General features: G+C 49.1%; 1 protein-coding gene across 1 annotated transcript in view; it reads right to left on the bottom strand.

Annotated features, from left to right (window-relative positions):
- The window catches only part of SLC7A1 (solute carrier family 7 member 1), an 82,175-nt gene extending 60,486 nt beyond the window's left edge, over positions 1–21,689 (bottom strand). Inside the window, exon 1 of the mRNA XM_023208752.1 lies at positions 21,319–21,689. The gene's annotated coding sequence lies outside the window, so the exon portion shown is untranslated. The remainder of the gene's footprint in view (positions 1–21,318) is intronic.
- Between the last annotated feature and the right edge of the window lie 714 nt (positions 21,690–22,403).

Raw genomic sequence — 22,403 nt, 5'->3', positions numbered from 1 at the left:
ACAAGCTCTCTCACATGCTGTACATGAAGAAAGCCTCCTTCAACAGACCCAAAAAATGAGAGGATCTGTAGAAAGGAATGGCCAACAGTATTAAATGTTTCACAGACACCACAGGGGGTGAGGACCGAGAAGAGATCAGGAGATTGTCTAATTCAAGAGACAGGAAATTGAAATTGTGAGCGGTTTTAGAAGAGTAGGAGCTTAGTTTACAAAGGGATGAAGATAGATGGTAAAACTGTGACATTCTCTGTCATTCACTTAATCATTAAAAAACAGGGTTGTTGGCCAACTGCTATCACTCTGTCTCTATGATGCCAGGGAGTTATGGCCCACAAGGGCAAGAACCTGGGAAGGTCAGTGCCAGCACCTGTACGAGCTCACCCGATACCTGTGGAACAAATGAGTACATGAATGGGGGCTGTCTTCTCAAAGAGCCTGTTTTGAAATTTGAAATCTTATCCAAAAATGGAAAGCCAAAGTCTAGGGTAAACCTTAACATTTCGTAGCACTCACTGGAGCAGCTAATATTCTTTACCCTTTAACCAGTCTGTCGGTGGAGGATTATTTGCAGCACAAATCACAAGTATCTGTCCTGGGCCCAAACCAAACAAATGAACAAAAACACCTAATGAAGCACATGCTAAGATTCACACAAATCAAGCAGAGAGGAAAAGCTGCCACCTCCTAAACTCAAGCTAATCTTGTTCAGAAGGCACTTTTTCTATGCCCTTTGTGTAACCATTGCAACTGTTCTTTAGTTACAGGAGCGTTTAAGTAAACAAATACCTAAGAACACCATGATTTTCTTACTCACACATAAAAGTATGATTCTACCCAGTGCCAATTTCTCTCGATCTGTGCTAGAAGAATGCCCAGGGAGATCTTCTCAAAACAGTAAACGCAAACAACAAAAAAAGAAGAAGACACATAGTTTTAAAAGCCGAGTACTGTATACTGCTTCTAACGTATGATAAACCCCCAGTACACAATGAATTTTTAAAAAGAAACCTTTACTTGTTTTGTTTCTGCAAACTTCCCATTGTGCTAAAGGACCCAACTTTAGAATTTACAAACTTAAATAAGAGTCTGAACTAAAGGTGTATTTAGCTCTTGGATATGCTATTAAATACCACTTGTAATAAAACAAACGTGCCCCTGAATCCCCTAAAATATCTACTTTTAGGTATTTTATGACACAGTTAAGAGTGAGCCTAAAAGTAAGTTTATGTACAAACTAAACCAAAGGTTTTCCATACCAATGTCTAAAAAGTTTAAATTCCAAATGTAGTCTATGTTTTCAATACAGTACAAACTTTTTCAAAGTTGGCCCACAGAAAGAGATTTCTGTCCCTGCTTGAGGGACATGAGTGCCCACTGTGGTCATCTGCCCCTGCCTTGCAACTTCCAGAAAGGCCTACAGAGCTCCCCATTCAGAGCTGAAAGTACATTTTTTATTAATTTTCACCTCAATGCTTAATGTTGCCTAGTGCCCACATGAACAGGAACATGAACTCATGGCACTGGTGGAGTTAAGAAATTTAGGCCAGGTGTGGTAGCTCATGCCTATAATCCCAGCACTCTAGGAGGCTGAAATGGGAGGATCCCTTGAGGCCAGGAGTTTGAGAATAGCTTGGAGAACAGAGCAAGGCTCTGTCTCTACAAAAACTATTCTAAAATATTAACCAGGTGTGGTGGTGTGCACCTGTAGTCCCAGTTATTCAGGAGACTGAGGCAGGAGGATTGCTTCAGCCCAGGAGGTCAAGGCTGCAGCGAGCTGTGATCACACCACTGCGCTTCAGCCTGGGCATCAGTATGAGGTCCTGCCTCTAAAAAAAAAAAAGAAAGAAAGAAAACAAAAGAAATTTAAAGCTTCCTGCAGGTAGGAAGAACCACACAAACTATATTCAGATAAGACTGAACAGTTTTCTAACAGCAGAGAACTAGGTAATGCAACTGACATGCTGTTGAAATTGGGAATCTGTTACTTGCATTGCATCACCGTTTCTCGGCGTCATACACCCTCCCTACGTTCCAAAGGCTGACACCAACAGTACCAAGTTCAAATCAAACCTATACTTGGTGGAGCTGCAGGAAGTGAGAGAAGGAGGGGACAGGACAGGATGTCTGGGCCATCCCAATGGTCCACTTGGTCTGTTCATTTGCTGAGGAGCCTTGTTCCCAGTGCCCTGTGGGCTTCCAGGACAACAGATGCACCATCTCTAGTGCCATTTAAAACTAAATGAAAGAATGAGGAGGAGAAAAAAGGAAACTGGTATCTGCTGCCCAACTGATATATGTGCAGCTCTGTATTGAGAACTGGCTAGCCATTGCCTCGGTTCTCAGATACCCGGGAACACGGCACCTGGCGAGTGGGCAGAGGAAGGCCTGGAGCAGGTTCCTACAGCCGGTCAGCACCAGAGACCAGGCTAGAACCCAAGTCTGTCTGGTGCCAACACCTCTGCTCCTCTCACTTCCCATTCATGTAGCCCTGGGTCAGAAGGGCCCTGGCCCAAGCCTGTCATCTCCATTCGCTGGTTGTCTTTTTTTAATCATCTAAATTTAAATACCAATACAGAAGTTTACAAATTGCTTTATCCACAGTGAAACACAAGGTCGGTTCTAAAAATTCAAATGAAATTTGGCATAAGGTCTTTTACTGTAGCTTGAATGAGCAAAAGGCACAGTGAACTCAATGGTCGGATGGGGCAGGGGCTTCCTCTCCCTGCACCTTGACAGCCACCTTCTCTCCCAGCCACTTTGTTGCTGAATGCGTCTGGGGCTTTTCTCCACACCTCATGCTGGTGGCCGGGCTGGCATCCAGCTCTGACTCTGAACCCCCACCTAACTGGGTCAGGGTTAGCCAGAGCCAGGCGCCAGATTCAGCAGGCTCCCACAGTTGGAGCCAAATGCACGAGTCAGCTCCAAGTACCTCGCTGGTGCGGGCGTTGGTGAGGCTGTGGAGGAAGCTGGGTGTCCAGTGCAGGAGAAGTGACACTAACTGAAGGGTAGCAGTGTCTCCTGGGCGTGTGGCTCTGGGAAGTCCCAAGTAAAGGGGGACAGGTGGAAAACACACACTGGAGAGAGCAGGGAAATCTGAAATTTGGCCCCAAGAGGGTTGTGTCCATGCTCGGGCTGCAACTTGCTTTACAGTGACATGCAGAATGCATGCCAGGCATCTCTGACAGACCTCCTGGCCACCAAGTTGTCCTGCTCCTCGCTGAAATGCCACATAGCCTGTATTTGGAGAGCCAAGATCACAAGAAATAATATCTTGGTCAATCTTAGTCGCCACTGGCCGAGTGTCCTGTCTTTGGAGGAGCTCACAAAGCAGGCTTTGTGGGCCGGCATGTCCCATGATAGCATTTGCAAAAGATTTGTGATCACCCCAAGCACTGCTAGCCCTGGCGTGCTGGGCAACCACGGAGAACCATGTTCTTCTGGACCCCGAGACCCTCTCCTCCTCCACTCCTCTGCTTGGGTCAGTTTGTCACCAGCTATGGAAAGTCCTATTTGCTTTTCATTTATTCTAAAACATCTGCAAGTTCTGCCAAGGAACACATGCTGACTTCCAGAGCTGGTCACTAAGTCTGTGGTTCTCCTCGCTGTGGCCTGTGGCATTTGAGACTCTGAGGGCATCTCTTACTCTCATCTTCGGGATCTTTCAGTCAACCCTCTTAGGAAGTCCTTGCCGTCCCCAAACAAAAGCCAAGGCTTCTTGGGGGCTGGCAAATGAGATTTCCCCTCTCCTGTAGCACAACCCTTCTCAGATTTCTGTCCGGAGAACAGATATTTAAGACATCTGAACTTGGGCTACAACTGAAGTTTTTTGTTTGTTTGTTTGTTTTTTTTTGCAGATCGAACTCTTTGCCATCCTTCGTCCTACTGCAAACCTTACGTGAACTCAGTGGCACAGCTGAATGTGCTCTATTCAGTCCAAGGGCGTGTTATTTTAATACACACACATCTGCAAGTGTAAATAAGAATACCCTGTCATCGGCAGGATCACATCTGCTAAGACAAACCTAAAGGACCTTGGGCAAACGTTGTGAGGCCCAGGAAAGGTGCCAGGTGTCCACTGTCTGTCCCCAGCTGAGTCTACCCAGAGTCCAGCCGTGGTTGAGAAGCCTTGGAGGGGCTGCGGAGAGGAATGCGAACCTGGCACAATCCACTCTCAACTATTTCTTCCTGGAGAGGACACGGCAAGCTACTGGGTCAACCAGACACCCGGGGGAGCTCTTGCCTGGTGCCTTTTCACTGGGTACCCTGAGAGCTCCAAGTCCACTAAGGATCCACCACTGCTGGAAAAGCGATCCGTCAATACCCCGGCTCCCTGTCACAGCCTGTCAAAAGCCACAGACTTGAATGAGTCCTCTTGTTCTCAGACCCAAGGCCTCTTTCCACAGCCCTGCCCTTCTCTCCGCAGGCGGGATCTGGCGGCAGGCAAGCACTCTCTCTAGCACACATCTTCTAATATTGCCTTTTTCTTCATTCCGCTGGGGACAAGTATGTTTCTCAGGAGGGCAGAAGACAAACAAGTACACGTGGTACCACCGTGAAGGGTTTTCTAAAAGAAACCTTTCAGGCAGCAGACAGCTCTCTCTAGATAATCTCGACGCAGAGCTTTGGCCTGACTCTGCTGTGGAAATGCTTTATCCTCAATTCAAGCTGGGTCTCTTTCCTTTGATGAAACCTGTATATATTTTGATGTGTATGGCTCACTAATCCTTTTGAAAATCACTTCTCTCAGGCTTCCTCCCTGGTGAGATAGTATGGAACTAAAACTTCTCATGGCCTATCCCGACATTCCAAACTCCACCAGAGGCGCCCCGCACAACAGGACACCGCGGCTAGGGATCTGACACCAGGAAACGGCTGCCCCTGTCATGAATGGATAAGCATCCACTAGCATTTTTTTTTTTTTGAGATGGAGTCTCGCTCTGTTGCCCAGACTGGAATGCAGTGGCGCAATCTCAGTTCACTGCAACCTCCGCCTCCTGGGTTCAAGCAATTCTCTTGCCTCAGCCTCCCGAGCAGCTGGAACTACAGGCACACACCACCATGCCCAGCTAACTTTTTTATATTTTTATTAGAGACAGGGTTTCACCATGTTGGCTAGGCTGGTCTCAAACTCCTGACCTCAGGTGATCCACCTGCCTCGGCCTTCCAAAGTGCCATCGCACCTGGCCAGCATCCACTAGCTTTTCATCAGACCATGAAATGTTTGGTCCACAACTGCTCACTCTTTCCAGAGCTGCACTGGAAATACACTATTCTGAAAGGCCCATTTCCTCCAGAGTATTCCTCTGATGGGGCACAAGCCTGGTGGACCACATGGATGCTGCTACCAAGTGCTTTTTATTTTTACAAGAGCCATCCTGTTCTTTCTGGTCGAACTGGTGCCCTGCTCAATGCTTCTGGGCTAACACAGGCAAAGTGACACTTCTCAGCAGAGGTCTTTGTCGTCGTCCTCCTACCAGACCCTTTGTTCCTACTAGATCTGATGGCGTGGTTCCCACTCAACATTCACTTTCACAGCATGGCCACCGAACCGCTCAGAGCTCTCTGGCGGATCCATAATCATGGAATGTCCCTAACTTCCCATTTAGGGCTGGAAACCTCACCGAGGGCAGCATCTTAGTGCAAGCTCTTCAGACCCCCAAGGCAAAAGGTGCAGCCTGGAGCACCTGCCTCTTGCCCAGGATCACATGAGTCCGTGGCTGAGCCGGTGGGGTGGAGGTCGCTCTACCTCCAGGCCGTGACTGCTGAGGGGCCAGGGCATCGGGGAACTGCCATGCAGCGAGTGTGATAAGTCCCCAGGAGGACTTTCGAGGCCAGGCAGGAGGGGACAGCAGAGGGGACATGCCTGGGTTCTCAGGCTCCAAGGTACTTCAAACTCTGTTAAGAGTCCAGGACTCCTACACCGTGTTTCCTCTCTGCTTTTCTACATTTAGTTCTCAGTGCCTTCATAACTGCCTCCTCCCTTTTGAGCTCTGTTCCATGTTACCCCTCTTCATGCCCAGACGACACATAAACACATGTGGAGAACACACTTTCAATGGCTGGCAGAGCCTCCCCCTTCACAGGCCTTTTTCACACCTGGAAACAAACCTTAATTTCCTCACACGGCTGCTTCGCTGAACAATCAAGATATGTCCCCTTACCTGACTGATTTTCCCTCTCCAGCAAGGCGATGAGTGCTATAAAGCAGAGAGACTATTCTCGGGCCCAACTGCAAAGTTTCACTCACGGAATATGTTGTTAATCTTAACGCCTGCTGAGGCAAATGAATAATATGCCAGTTTCTAGAGACTGAACAGCGTTAAGAAGGTGATTAAAAGCTACCCTCTACATTCCTGCAAGAGGTACAATACAAACGAAATCAGATTTCCCCAGAGAAGCATGCCATGATGGGATTTTCAAAAGGGCAACACGCACAGCTCAAAAATTCAAAAGCTACCCAAGGTCACAGGTTAAGCCTCGATCCCCTGAACCCCCCATTCCCGCCAACACCAGAGTCTCCCAGAGAAGGGACAGTCTTGCCTCACATTTTACATAAGTGATCTCAAGTTCTGAGTTTTAAAGAAAAATGTAAACGCCATGTTTCTACTTGCTATTTAACAGAAATAGGATATTTCTAATGAAGTCTTCAGCCTTCTAAAGGAGTTTATGAATTAATGAACCAGGCAACAGAGAGAAATAAAAATCACATACAACTGAGCTTAAGAACGCTCCATTCCCGTGACATCCCACCCCCGCCCCCACCCGCTTCTCCCCCTGTGAGAAAGTACAAGAAAACCATCTCGATCAAGGAATGTTCTGGGAGTTTTCACAGGCATTCGTGGTAAAACACAGAAGCTTGGGGCCCCTTCAAAGCCTCCCGAGACTGATCTACTCTGCTCTCTTCTTTCTTACTTTATGTGCAAACCCACGTGCTAGTCATAAAGCTCTGAAGTAAACACAGGTCAACATGGCCAAGGTTTCCCTCAGTATTCATGCCCCGCACCTTTGGGGTGACAGACATGTGTGGGAGCCACGCCTCAGCACCCCATTACCTTTAGCCAGCCACTTCTAAGACTTTTGAAGAACCAAACATAAGTAAGTTGCAAAGAGGCTTAAACACCAGAGCACACATCCAAGCGTGTGCTGTCCCCTCTAAGTGGCACTCTGGTTTAAGGTCTTACGGGCAAGGGTCCCTGGAACTTCGCCCCAGCGCCAGCGCTGGCAGCGCATGCCTGCCCCTGAGGCGCACCCCAGACACAGGTTCATCTCCCCTCTCACCCGCCTGTTAATTAGAAAACTCCTGACATCCGTCTCTTCCATTAAGAATTTCCTGAGGATGAGGAACAAGTAGCAACCTCTCCTTCGCCCATTTCACCACCCCCAGCCTTCTGGAGGAATCACTTTGCATGTTAATTTACACCTACTCTTTTAGCAGCAAAATACCAACACATTTATGTGCAACCTCAGGAATGGGATTTTTCTTCTGGGAGAAACCTCCCTGCAGGCTGGGGCTTAACCCTTTACACACCAGTCCTAATTACAACTCACATTTATTGCACTCTCATGCTAAGCCTGGCAAGGCGCTAAAAGCTTCAATCCTTAATATAACCTACAACAGGGGGACTGTAAGTTTCTCCATTTTTCAAACGAGGAAACCAAGGCACAAAGTTGCATGTGGGTGTACAACACAGACCTCCTGAAATGAGGAGGGCTGCTTGCCACTTGGCTAATTATCCCAGACGGAGGTGGTTACTGAGTTCTTGCCTCTCTTCCGTGGGTGTTCTGTCTTTGTCTTCACTGCCAAGCCCTCGGCTATCACTCCTTGCCGGTGCCAGGAGCCCCACTTCTGCTGCCAAATTTGCACAACCTATCTGCAGATGGCTGTAAAGCGATAACCAAGCTGGGCTGAAATGAGTGCACAGGCTATCACCGGACCACCACACCCCTGCCGTCCCAAGGCCACTAAAGCAAATGGGCTCTGGGACATCAGCCTCTTCAGTTCAGTTGAAAAGATCACTTTGAGCATCTACTTCATACCAGGCACTGCCCTTGTTACAGGAGGCACAAAGACACATGCATCTCAGACCCTCAGGGAGATGTGGTCTAATGGGCAGCTCAGGTCTCCCTGCAGTCGTCCCAGGTTCCAGCAGTTTTGGAGGTGCTTGCTACTCCAAGGACCCTGAGAGCTGGTTAGAAATGCAATCTCTCAGACCCACTCCCTAAGCTACCAAATCAGAACTTGCATTTCAGGAGATCCCCGGGGCAGGATCTGTACACATGCGTTGGTCTAGACAGTTCAAAGATACCCACAGTATGACCTTAGGATATGAAAGGCACCATTACATTATGCCAAGTACTTAACGTGCACACTTGCTGAGATGCGTTCCTTTTCCCCATCCTTACTGCCTGCCCCTACTGCCACTTTGGCCCAATCCATGTGACCTTATCTACCCACATGCTCTTTAGAGAGTGATGAAGGAGTAACAGTCATAATGAACAGGCACGTTACAAAATGCACCCAAAGTACACAACTACAATGGAAATGTGTCCTGCTCTGTGTGCTGCGTTTCCAGAAACAATACGCTTCAGTCGTCTTGTCCCCAGATTTGTCTTTTTATTTTACACAGCTTGCATCTTCAGGTGCAGGCCCTGTGTTAGGTCTAGAGCTGGCAGCGATGTGGCCTTCAGGCCCCACCCCAGAACTGTAAGGAGCCCATACCCGTGCCTGCATGCACAAAGTGTGCCCTACAGTTCTGTTCCTTCAAGGAAGTCTAGCAACAAGGGCAATTCCAGGAAAAGGTAACAGAATTCAACTGTCTGAGGCACTGCTCATTTGGATATGGGGAGTATTGCTTGCTCCCACAAAGCATCCGTGTGGAGAAGCCCATGCTTTCCCTCTGTCCCTGCTCCCAAGTGCCTCCCCAGGGCGGAATGGTGCTTTCTTCCTTCACATGGCAGGACCCTTTGCTGGAAAGAGAGTCTTGCTGGGACCTCTGTGGGTCAAGGCCAGCAGCTCTTAGTAGACTTCAACTCTTCCAGCAACTCAAACGCTGCACAAGGTGACTCAGCAAGACCTCCCCTTGCAGATGCTCCACACGGGACCGCTCATGGGCAACCAGGAGCCACAGGAAAGTAATTTGGATTTGTGCAGACAGCTTTCTCCTCCCCTGGGCACTGCCCTACACCAAATCACCCAAGAAACATGAGACAGCAATGCCCTCACCTTGACTCACCAGACCACAGAGTCTTTCGGTAATGAGGCCTGAATCCCAGCACAAATTAGATCTGATAATTTTCTAAAACTCTAATTGTATCCAACTCTGAGACCAGCAAGACAGACAGTCTTCCCAGTTCAATAAAATTACTCAAAGAGCTAATGAATGCTCTTGCTTAATTTCTCCCAAGATTGCTCTCTGGAAAGAAAGCAATCTGAAAAAGAAATGTCTTCCAACAAAAGTCAAAAAACAAAAACAAACAAACAAACAAACCCAGCGGCTGAAACTGTGAGGTTATAGATTTGCGGGGGAAGTGCGGTACACTTGCAATAACAGAGTCATTACTTATTTCAAACATTAACATATATAACAGCATAAGATCGAGTTCACGAGGTTTCTTCTCAAATACCAACGACGGTGGTGGTAATATTTGTAACGTTTTTTTTTTCTTTTTGAGACAGAGTCTCACTCCGTTGCCCAGGCTGGAGTGCAATGGCACAATCTTGTCTCACTGCAGTCTCCACCTCCTGGGCTCAAGCGATTCTCCTGCGTCAGCCTCCCGAGTAGCTCTCAGGAGCTGTACTGCACCACCACGCTCAGCTAATTTTTTGTATTTTTAGTAGAGATGGGGTTTCACCATGTTGGCCAGGCTGCTCTCTAACTCCTGACCTCAGGTGATCTGCCTGCCTTAGTCTCCCAAAGTGCTGGGATTATAGGCGTGAGCCACAGCGCCCAGCCAGTATTTGTAACTTCTATATGAACTTTTAAGAATACTGTAAAGTAGGCCGGGCGCGATGGCTCAAGCCTTTAATCCCAGCACTTTGGGAGGCCAAGACGGGCGGATCACCAGGTCAGGAGATCGAGACCATCCTGGCTAACACTGTGAAACTCCATCTCTACTAAAAAATACAAAAAACTAGCCGGGCGAGGTGGCGGGCGCCTGTAGTCCCAGCTACTCGGGAGGCTGAGGCAGGAGAATGGCATAAACCCGGGAGGCAGAGCTTGCAGTGAGCTGAGATCCGGCCACTGCACTCTAGCCCGGGCGACAGAGCAAGACTCCGTCTCAAAAAAAAAAAAAAAGAATACTGTAAAGTAAGTACTCTGAATTCTCACAACAAATTTATTTTTATTGAGAAGCATAGTAAATAAAAGGAACTTCCAAAGAACAAGGACAGACTTTTGCACATTGTTTCAATAAATGAGGCCATTTATCTTGTTCTAGTTCTGTTACGTCCCTATACCCTTGTTAGGCAGAGTCAATTCCCTTGATTTACAATTGTTTTGTGAATTATACACACAGACTAAAAGACATTTATTTTCAAAGAAAAAACATTCAAGCATTTCTTAAGCAAAAATCCATCCTTTTCAAGAAGAACTATTTAATGGTATAGCTGCTATTGTTAATATAGTTTCAACACCATTCGATTTTAACCCATCAGATTTAGTCAAAAAATAACATTTCTACGAGTATGTTTTCTCACTCTTCTTCCCAAAAATCCTTAACTCTTTCAGATAGGTTCTTCATCACATCACGCCAAATAAAATAAACTCAAAGAAAATCAGAGCACCGAAATTAACAAACGTGTGGCCCATTTCTAAAGACTCACATACAGCCTGACCAGGCCACCTTTGGGACACCAGTGTGTCAGGTTAACTAAGGACAGATACCCCAGTTTGCATAAGCAAACCACACTGGGGAATTCACACAGGTCTGCCCTGAAAACCTACTCACCTTCTTGGGCATCACCACAGAGAATAATGTCTCCTTCAGTCAGAAACTCTCAAATCACCACAGAAAGAAACCTCGACTCCTCAACTTTCTTTGCCCTAACTGGTCTGGATGGAGAATTGACTCCCATTCCCTGGTGCTAGCAGTGAACATGAAATTCAGGACAGTGCGGTGAAGTTGCAGGTGAGGTGTGGCTCATATGTCTAAACGTAGTGTGTTTTGCAAACTCCAAGTTGCCACCAGGAATTTTTCTTGTAATGAAATAGAAAAGAATAAAAATTATCTCAGTGTATCACAGATAGTAAAACTGAGTACTGTTTCATAAAAATTTTCATTTTAATCTATGTATCAATATGTGTGCCTCTGTGTGTGTACTTGATCACAATGTAAATGTAGGTCTTATTGGAGACTGCAGTCGAAGAAGTTTAAAAGCTGCCATCCTCAGGAACACCCAGTGAGTACCAGTGTGTGCGTGGAACCGGGAGCCCCATCCCAAACAGCCCGGAGTAAGGCTCTCCCAGCACCGGGCTTCCAGAATCCTGTGCTAAGCTGACAGTACAGGAGAGGCAGTCAACAGGGCTCTGGATCCCAAGTGCCTGAAGGAGGAATGAGACAATCTCACCAGAGAGGAAAGGACAGCTGTGACAGTCACCCTCCCTGAATAAGATCACTGAGACCACGGACGGACATCTTCCGAGCTAACCTACAGTACCGGTAAGAATGGGAAGCTGCATTTCTAGGCACTATCCAGTAGAAATCAGGATGACATATGAACAGTGCATGCTGGTAGCCTTGGATGCTCAAGAATGAGAAACCTTGGACAAATCAGGCAAAAATTCTCAACCACAGGACAGGACACACTGGCCCAAAGGTTCCTTAACTACAGAGTAAGTAAGAAGAAGCTGTAATTTTACCCCATCTGGGAACATTAGGAAAAAGGCAACTTTCGATACTCTGACTTCAGTAGAACCAGATTCTTCCAAAAATATAAATGTCAAAGTCACCCATTCACAATATAATTTGCACCAAAGTGCAAAATCGGGTACATATGTGCACCAAAGAACAAAAATCAACCAGAACTGAGCTTCCAGGGCAAAATTACAACAGAAACTTAAAATAATATATTGTCCCATCATCCACCTGCCAAAACATTAGCTCAAAGACATTCCTCCTTTAAATACAGTTTTACTAATGATAAAAATAATCATTCAATAAATATTTGTTGAGCACTATTTTAGGTGCCACAAACACTGAGTGAGAAAAACAAAGTCCAATTTTACCAATTTTTTCTTTCTGTGCAAATACATATATCTCATTAAGATAACACCGAATATGGAAAATTGCACCAAGATGGTTTCACTTTTAACATTAAAGTTTCTCCCATAAAAACAAATGTTCTTTGAAAACACCATTCTTACTGGCTACATAATATTCTAACATGGAAATGGTATCATGATTTACCGAAAGACACTCCCAAATGCTTACCACCAGATAAAAACACAAAGGAGAGACATCATTAAATAGAACGTTAGACCTAGATTCAGAGCCTTAAGGAAAAAGAAGAAAAAAAAGGAAAATACAACCTTACGAATGTCAGAGACCCCCCTATTTTCTGCCACAGGGATGAATATCCACGTCCACACCACTGGCCACATCAAGCTGTAATTTGTGCATCTCCCTTTATAAGCCTCACTCCCTCTTTGATCGAAGAGAACATTGTCTGCCCAGAACAATAAGTTTTCATTTCAATTTCCCTTCTTTTCAGGAAAGGAAATGTTTGCACTTCAAAGGGTTTCTTTGAAGAGTAGCCCTTCAGCTCTGGCCTGTCCAGGTTGGGCGTTACGTGGACTCAGCGGGGTGTGTGGAGTCTGGGCGGCTGCCCACCGAAGTCACTCTCAAGGCCAGCTCCTTCAAGGAGAGGGTCTGGGGCCCGAGCAGAAAAAACAAACACATGGAAAAATACTCAAGGCTTTTGATCATGACTTTCAGAGGCCCATTTTCACACATAACGTAGACCCACAGCTCAGGGAAACTGAGGTACAAATCATGGGGAGCTGAGGACAATGACGTAGTAGCTTCTAAGAACAAAATCTTTCCAGAAACCAGACTCACTTAGCAAAGACCCGTCCTGGGTGAGGAAATGGGAGAGCCACTCTTACGGCTGTTATGACAAACGGACCACCTCAGCAGACAAAGCAGAGAAGTGAGATCCAAACTTCACTACCTGCACCAGGTTTACAGCCTTTCCCTAGGAACTTTTGAGATGCACAGTCATCAGCAAACAGCAAACTTCACATGGTAAAATTTCACATTTTATTTCTTCCGTAGCCCACTGGTAGGGGCCAAGAGGCTTATGAAAAGGCAAGTCTAACAACCGCATGAAGCACCCAAGAGGTCATTGACACGGGACCAGTGCTGTTTCCCTCAATCACGCTCCAAGCCCCATCCTTCACCTCTGCCAAGTCCAGGAAGCAAGGGGTACAGACCAGACAAGAGTGGGCCTGCAACATTTCTTTTCAAGTCTCAAACAAGTTCTGGATATTTATTAACAATCTCCACCCTTCCCCACCCGGAGGATATGCACCACAAAGGCACCACCAAGGCTGGTGAAGTCCGCCTGCTCGGTGGGCACCTGCCCAAGGGGTGGGCAGGAGCATGAAAGACCGTCAGCTCCAGACAGGGCCAGCTCCTCCCACAGCCCCAGGACTCGGCTGCAGGGCTCCTGCCTGGCTTGTGGGTGGTAGAGGGACCACGGGACTGCGTGGCCAGGTCACCGGAGCTGAAGGAGCTGAGAAACTCTTCCCACCACCTTTCTGGTCGATTACTCAGCCTCTGAACTGGAATTATGAATGGTTTTTATTTTCTCCTTCTTTTAATTTTCTGTAGTTTCCAAAATTTCCACAACAAACATTCTAACTTTTAGAAACACTTTTTCTTAAAAAGGCTTATGAGGTAGAAAATTAGACTACAGCTTTTTTGAAAGAACCCCTACACTGCACAACTCCTTCCCCAAAAATACCTAGCTACAAAGGACAGTATGCGGACGACTGCAAGTCGAATACGGACAGTCTAGCAATCTGACTGCTGTCGTACCACGGTTATATGAGAGAAGGTCCTTGTTCGTAGGAAATATACACTGAAGTACAGAGAGCAAATAAAAGGGCATGATGTCTTCAGCTTACTCTCAAATGGTTCAGAAAAAATGTATATGTGTGTGTGCATGTGAGTTTGTGTGTGGGTGGAGAGAGAATAGAAGGAGGCAAAACATAAACCACCTGCACATCTGAGAAGAGGGTACTCAGCAGTTCCTTGTACTCCTGCAACTTTTCTTTTTTTTTTTTTTTTTTTTTTTTTTGAGACAGCATCTCACTCTGTCACCCAGGCTGGAGTGCAGTGGTGTGATCTCAACTCACTGCAACCTCCGCCTCCCGGGTTCAAGTGACTCCTGTGTCTCAGCCTCCCGAGTAGCTGCGACTGCAGGCATGTTGCCACCAACACCTGGCTAACTTTTGTCTTTTTAGCAGACATGAGTTTCACCATGTTGGCCAGCGCGGGTCTCAAACTCCTGGCCTCAAGGGATCTGTTTGCCTCGGCCTCCCGAAATGCTGGGATTACAGGTGTGAGCCACCATGCCTGGCCTCTGTAACTTTTAACTTTGAAATGTTATCTAAAAACTGCTGAAAAAGAAGAGGGGAAAAGGAGAAGGGCAAAAGGGGTTAGGGAAGAGTTTCCTAACTCTAATTGCCAGTCTTTCCCAGGGGGCCTCCGTGGGGTCCCAGAAACTGCACCCTAATACCTCAGCTCCTGGACCAGGCCTCGTCCCAAGGGAGGGCAGGAGGTGTCCCTGACACTGTGGGAAAGCTGCGGGCCAGGAAGACACTCCCAAGTCACTCTGGGGAAGATGGGCCCTTGCTGCAGGCCCTGGTGTGGACAGCTCCTGCCCCAGGCTCTCCGAGAGTGTTAAAGAAGCATCGTCTATGGAAAGGCGGCACCTCTGCAAGATATTGTAGAAATCATCACAGCCAAGCCAAGGGCGGGACGACAGAGGCCAGTGGCCTTAAGAAGGATGGAATACACAAAAGGAAGCTGACTTTCCCCTACGAACAGTCTCTGGTTCCCACAAGACCCCCTGCAAAGGGGTCTCCCCAGGTGGAGATGGAGGTGGAGTGTGGGCATGGCTGGATGGTGATAAATCAGACAAAGCTCCCTTGTGGTCTGGGCAGGAGGCATTGCATCCAGCCAAAGGCTGGGGATGTAAATGCCAAACTACTGACCCAAAAAGAATGCAGCCCAGCCTCTGTCATACACCCTGGCTCCTGACACTGGCCACGTCCCAGCGCAGCTGCCCCAGGGACCCCAGGGCTCCAGCTGTGCCAGATGCCTGGACTTGGGAGGCGGAAGACCTGCGTTCAGAGACAGCAGAGGGAAATCAGGTCAAAGAGAGGGGAGGCAGGGTGCCATCCAGCGTTGGGGCACATGACCGGTGCCAGCACCACTTGGACTCAGCCAGAAACAGAGGGACACAGGCAGATGGGCTTCAGATCTGTCTGCCTCCCGCTCAGTGTACACAGGGCAGGCCAGACCAGGCCTATACCGAGACAGGCTGGAGTCCAGGTAAAGGCAGACATCTAGGTTCCAATCTTCACTCGGCCGCTGACTGCCTACCTGTGTGCCCATGGGCCACCTGCCTCCCTTCCCCCGTCAGTCAAAGCAGAAGGGCCGACCTCACTGGGTGGCTGGGAGGACTCAAATGAAACATAGATAAAGCGTACAGTACATGCTGAGCACGAAATAAGTGCTTTCAAGGATTGATCTTACCTAGCCCCGGGGCCCCTCCCTTCCTTCCTACTTCGCCTAACAGACTTTGGCTAATGGCACTCGATAGACAGACAAGATACAGAGAAGGACACTTCGAAGACATCCGTAAGAGATCAACTCCAGCCACTCTGCGGGGAGGGGAGCCCCTGCCTTCTCACTGCTGCCCCCAGGTGGGTGTCACCCACCACCCCTGCCCTATAGGGAGGCATCCTATCCTACTGACACAAGCACGGGACGAGTGAGGTGGGAAACACACGGCCCAGAGTTTCAGCTTTTCAGCTTTGTTTTTTCTAAAACCCAAGGTCTTCAGAGTAATTTGAACAAAAAGTTTGAGATGACTATAGCTAGGGCAGTCACTCCCGTACTGCCTCCCACCAAACATACACACTTACACATACACATACACACACACACACATGCGCGCACACACACACACATACACACACACATACACACACACACATGCGCGCACACACACACACATACACACACACACATACACATAGACACATACATACACACACATGCACACACACACACACACATACACCCACACACATACACACACACATATACACACATACACACACACATACACATACACACACACAGAGCAAACACTAAGACAGGGGCTGTGAGCTCTGTTTCCCAGGAGTCCTAGGAGTCACTAAGCCCAAGGTGTGTGGGTCTGAGACCTAAGCAAACCTGCACCCCATGGCCGGGGGACACCAGGATCCCAAAGAGAGATGGCTTCAAGTCCATCCAGGCAGTCAGAGCCAAAACAGCCCAGAGACTACTGTTCCTTCCCTCAGACCTAGGACCAGATGGGATGTGAACCTGTCAGCAGATGCCTCAGAGGCCCACATCCCTCCTCCAGCACCCTGGGACCATGTGCCCCTTCTAATTCAGACACAAACCCAAGGAAAGGGCACAACATTTTAATGCCTTGGTAAAGTGAGAGAGTGAAATTAAGTTGTTATAAAAATTATTTTTCTCAGGGCCAGGCTAAGTGGCTCACGACCGTAAACCTAGCACTTTAGGGAGGCAAGGCAGGCGGATCACTTGAGGCCAGGAGTTTGACACCAGCCTGGGCAACATAATGAGATCCCTCCTCTACCAAAAAAATAAAAAATAAAAATTAGCTGGATGTGGTGGTACACACCTGTGGTTCTAGGTACCGGAGAGGCTGAGGTGGAGGATCACTTGATCCTAGGAGGTGGAGGCTACACAAGCTGTGACTGCACCACTGCACTCCAGCCTGGGTGACAGAGCGCGATCCTCTCTCAAAAAAAACCTACACACACACACACACACACACACACACACACAGACATATCTATTTCTCCCACGCCTAAATCAAGGAAATGAGCCTTCTTTTCAGTATAATAGTTAACACTTATATGCAACATTTAGACTTGTGCCAGAGGCTGTGTTAAATCCGTAGCATGGATTATCTTATTTAAATCCTCTCAGTCCTATAAGGTAGGCACTAGAAGTCAATTATTATGCAAACAATATGAAAAAGAATTTAAACGTGGTTTCAAGGACTATCAGAAAAAACACTGATCCCATAAGTGGAACCCACTCTGGGGCTCTGCTCTTTCCGCCAGCAGGGGTCATGACGTCTCATGTGACCCCACAGCGTAGAGGCCCCATAACCTCATGTTGCAGAGGCCCCACATCGAGCAGAGGCCACTCCCGGAGTCACCACTGCTAGATGGTCTCTACAACGCAGAACTCTCTGTGCAGGACACGGGGATCCACTTCTAAAGAAACAGGAAAGCAGCTGGTTGTCCTCACAGCCAAGAACCTGATCTGAACAAATATTCTGAAGAAAGCACTGCAGAAGGAATATGGAAAGCTAGGAAACAAAACTGCCATGCCCTCTGTGCCCCCAGGAAAGGGAGGGGCAAGGGGACAATCAGAAAAAAAATGGAAAGACAACGTAGCCACACATAGTCCTACTAGAAGAAGGGACCTCTTCTCCCACCTCCAAATAAACCCCCAGGTTTCCTTGCTCTTGACTTTCGGTTGCGACGGTCAGAACTGCAGGCTGCTAACAAAAGGACTGATCTCAAGAGAGAAATTTAAATGCACGGACTTGGTGCCTTTATTCTTTCAAAGAACACTATGGACTCCACGCTTCCCAACTTCACTACTGTGAGGCTGAGAGGGACAGGCTCTCCCAATATACAGATGGAGCCAGTGTGTAAGGTTCAGGAAGTCGAAATTACCTCGGAGAGAAGCAAAGCCAGGATTCCAGAAGCCAGGAGCAGTGCTGTTCCCAGTATTGGTCCTAACTCCCCTCAGTTCCTCAAAGCAGCATCCTTCGTTTCAAGGCAGATAATCATCCCATTCTGCATTGAAGCTGTGAAGGCCTCTTCCCTCAGTCACACAGCTCTGGCTCCAGTTATCCAGTGTGTTCACCAAATGCAATACCTGCCATTCCCCACTGTTTCTGACAATAATTACATGAAAAAAGCTCAGTGAAAACCACTGGCTGTGGCAGGAGGGGCCAACCGCAGACCAGCCAGAATCTGGTCCATGTTCCTGGGATGACCAAAGCCTGACCAATGGGCCAGGTAAACGGCATCCCCCGGGTCTGCCAATGCTGCACATCTGAACGAATGCCTTGGGAGATAAATGAACACGACTAGCAAGCCACCAAATCACTTTCCCAGTTTTATGCCCATGCTTCTGGTAATTCCATTTGGCAAATGCACTAAACCTGGCTTGACAGATCATGACCCACACTGAACCACAGTTTTCAAGGCTGCTTTGTAGTTGGGTATGGGGGTGGGGGAGAAGGCAGATTATGGCAAAACAGAAAGGGAGGCCACTAAAGTTTATCACAAGGCAGATAATCTGCCGCAAATGAAGCTACTACTCTGTTCCCTCACTGGAAGAGAGGTCCAAACCCTGGGGTGGACAGCAGGTTGGCCAGGGATCTGACGCCTCCCTACCCAAGGCCTGGGAAACCCGAGAGGAGGCAGATGTCCTGATGATCCAGGAACACCCCAGGACCTTTGAACCCCATGTTTAGAGGGTCCCCATTCCGCAGGACAAGTCCACCGCCCAGCGGCCCACTAGAAGGCGGCAGAGGAGCAAAGGGAGGCCATGGGCAGCAAGGAGACAGAGGTTGAAGAGACCCCCCAGATTTGGCGAGAGGAGCCAGTAAAGCTGTGAAGGGGAAGGACGCCAGCACCCTGGACGGCTGGCTGCAACACGCAGGCAGGCACCTGAGAGGCGCCCCAAGAAGATACGTCTTCCAGCCCTGACTGGGGATGAGAATTCTAAAAAGGGCAGTTGTGACTTTCAAAAAGTCCCTCTTCCATCCAGCAGGTTCTTTGCTCAGCCTTCCCATCTCATTAATACAGCAACTCCGATGTGCTTGGAGTCATATTTGACCTTTCTCACCCTCCCATGAATCCACCGGCCAATCCTATTGGATCTGCTTTAAAATCTATCCAGGTCTGCACGGCCCAACTACACAGAAAAATACCACATCCCATCGGAAGGTCTTGCTTGGAGTGAGGACCAGGAAGCAGGTGCAGTGACAGGCATCTCTGAAGATGCCTCTGAAGAGATGACTCCGAGACCCAAGTATCTCCAACGTTTAGAGGGAAAAAAATATTTTTCTCTATAACAAGGATGCACTTACTCACATTTCAAATTTGTCCCTTGGAATAACAGCCATCTCTCCAAACACATGGTTGATAATGAGAAAGGATTAATCTAATTGGACATACTGCTGAGCCCTCCAACGTAGTTACCTATTTGTATGGACTTTGGTTAAAATAAACTACAGACCAGCATAATCAATCACATGTATTTAATGCCATCAAAGAATGAGTTTTTGTACCAAATAGAAAATTGAAACTCCCTGAAGTCAACAACCTTGTCTTTCAACCCTTTTTTTTGTTCACCTAAAGTAATCATATGCACAGAAGCACGTGGCTCTAGGATCCAGACCCAGACAAGGGAGTACATTTCTCATCCACTTATTAAGCCCTGTCCTCTTTACTCAAAACTCCTTTGACATCCTTTGCATTTTACCTTTATAATAATTAAACGTGATCGTAATATGCTAAACCTATTTTTAAAACCATTTTAACCTATTGTTGACCTTTCCCCTAAGTTTCTATTCTGTTTAGTCTATTCTGTGACTTAAATGAGACCTTTTATTTTAATAACAGGAAGGTGTGTTCATATAAAAATCATGGTAATTTCCACTGACACCAACTAAAAATACCAAAGGAATAAATGTATCATGGTTTCCTATTATCTGAACGAAACATAAAGGGCAAGAAATATTAAGAAAAATCCCAAATAAATTATAATTCGAATTAAATACAATTAGGGCATTCAGCCAGAGGCGGACATATACAATTCTACTAGTTGAATGGAAGATTAAAGGCACATATTTTAGGGAGATACACCTGGGATTGAAATCCCAACCATCTGGTAACTATCTAGAATAAAACCCAACACATGAGGGCATGGCGGTGATGACGTAAGTATTGGGAAATGCAGGTTGTTTTTTTTTTTTTTCCTAAAGGCACATGTCTGACTATCCCAGTCACACAAGTCAAACACAGCTGCTATCTGGTTCCCCCATCCCCTGGAAAGGGTCAGGAGCTGAACCAACAGGCCGAACTACAGTGCAGCTGCCGCTCTGTGTACACGCAGGTTTTAGAGTGACTGTGACCTGCCCATGCCCGGGACGTTTTCTACTACGCAGAAGGGAACACCCTGAGAATACGGTGTCTTTCCAAAGGCGGAAGAACTTCCTCTCACTCCAAACCATGCGGAGGGCCTGAGGAACCCGGCCTTTCCAGGCCACACTGGGTCACAAAGAAACCCACCTAGGGGAGACTTCCTCGAAGCAATCTTGGGGACCCAGACGAGAGGTGCAGGCGGCGCGTCCCGGGTTCTAGGGACAAGCGAAGGGCTAGGTGCTCTAGGTCAAGGCGACCACCGGGCGGGGATGGCGGCAGAGTACCCGGGCGGGCCACCTGCCGCGGGACCACCCTCCGGGCGGCCGGGCAGGGTCAGCACCCAAGGCTGATGACACATCCCCGGACCTCGTGGCGGGGCGGGGTGCTCTGCAACGCGCCATGTAAGGGAAGGTCTCCTCGCTGCCACCGGGCTCCGGATGCCTCCCGGGCTGGCCAGCGCGCCCGCCGCCCGCCCACGCACCCCGACCACCCCGTGCGTAGCGGCGCGCGGGTCCCCGGACAGGCGCGCGGGGCGGGCATCGCCAGGTCGCCCACGCTTACTCACTCGGTGTTGCATCATACACCACGCCGCGGCTTCAAGGAGCCAAAATGGACTCCGTGGAGGCGACAGCCGCAAGGGCACCGGCTCCGCGCGCCCACTCCGGGTCCCGCCCGGTCCAGGTCCTGCCCCTTCCCGGAGGACGGCAGCGCTCCCGGCGCGGGGGCCCTCGCCACTCCCGCGCCGCCCTCCCGCGGCCCCACGCGGAGCCAGGGCCCCCTTCGTGATAACCCGGGCCCAAGGAGCTGCCCCCTGCGTTGGCGGGGGCCGGGCACTCACCGAGCCGGCGGCGGCGGGGCTCCAGCAGGACAGCGGACGGACAGACAGGCGGACGCGCTCAAGGGCCAACGGACGCTCGGCCAGGGAGACTGGGCGGGGCGGGGACGCGGCGCGCGGGGAGAGGAGTGGAGGCTGCGGTTAGCAGGAGCCGGCGGCCGCGTGCGCGCCTCCCAGGCGGTTGACCAGCTGCTCGCGGTTGACTCGCCGCTCACACCTGCGCGCGCTGACTGAATGGGCGCGGAGGACTGGCGGAATCCGGCGCCAGGTTTCATCAGCCGCGCGCCCGGCCCCCGCCCCTCGCGCCCAGCGCCCCGCGCCCGCCTACGGACCAGGCAGCCCCGGCCCGCTCGGCCGCGTCACGGCCGGGCACCAATGGGAGCGCGGCGCGGCGGCGGCTGCCAGCCCAGAGGCGGCGGCCGAGGACCGACGCGCCCTTGGTGGGCGGGGCAGCTGAGTCTTCGCGCGCCCGGCGCCTCAACCTGCGGTTCCCGCGGCGGGCGGGCTGGCTGCACCTCCGCTCGCCTTCTCAGTAGCTCCGCAGGCGTGTGGCCGCTTCTCCGCCAATCTGAGCCCGCCGCGCCACAGCATCCTATGGTCCCCTGCAGATCCCACGGCGCCCCGGCCAGAACTAGTGCCGCAGGTCCGGCTGAGCCAACCGCGTCCCGGCGGGCCCCAGGGAGCTCACGCGGAGCTGGAGACCAGTTTCCCTTCTCCAAAATAAAAGATCTGGTATGCACTTAAAGGGTTTAAATTGTCTTTTCTTTTTAGAGACAGGGTGTTGCCCTGTTGCCCAGGCTGGAGCGCAGTTCACCTTAACCTCGAAATCCTGGTCAAGCGATCCTCCCGCCTGGGCCTCCCAAAGCGCCCTAGGATTACAGGCCTGAAACACTGCACGGGCCTAAAAACTACTATAAATCTTCATGTCTTTGTTATTGGATTATTTTATTGCTATTCCCTTGCCCTTGCTAATACTTTATCCTTGCCAGTTGTCAGAAGAGCCCCAAAGCTTGAATCTACCAGTGCCCCCTTGGCAGTGGCAAATGCACAAACAGCTAGTCAGAACGGCTCACTTTTGCAGTGACCTC

The sequence above is a fragment of the Piliocolobus tephrosceles genome, chromosome X, assembly GCF_002776525.5.
Source record: "Piliocolobus tephrosceles isolate RC106 chromosome X, ASM277652v3, whole genome shotgun sequence".
In the NCBI taxonomy this organism is placed as follows: Eukaryota; Metazoa; Chordata; class Mammalia; order Primates; family Cercopithecidae; genus Piliocolobus; species Piliocolobus tephrosceles.
Note: the sequence above shows the minus strand (reverse complement) of the source record. Positions and strands in the feature narration are given on the sequence as shown.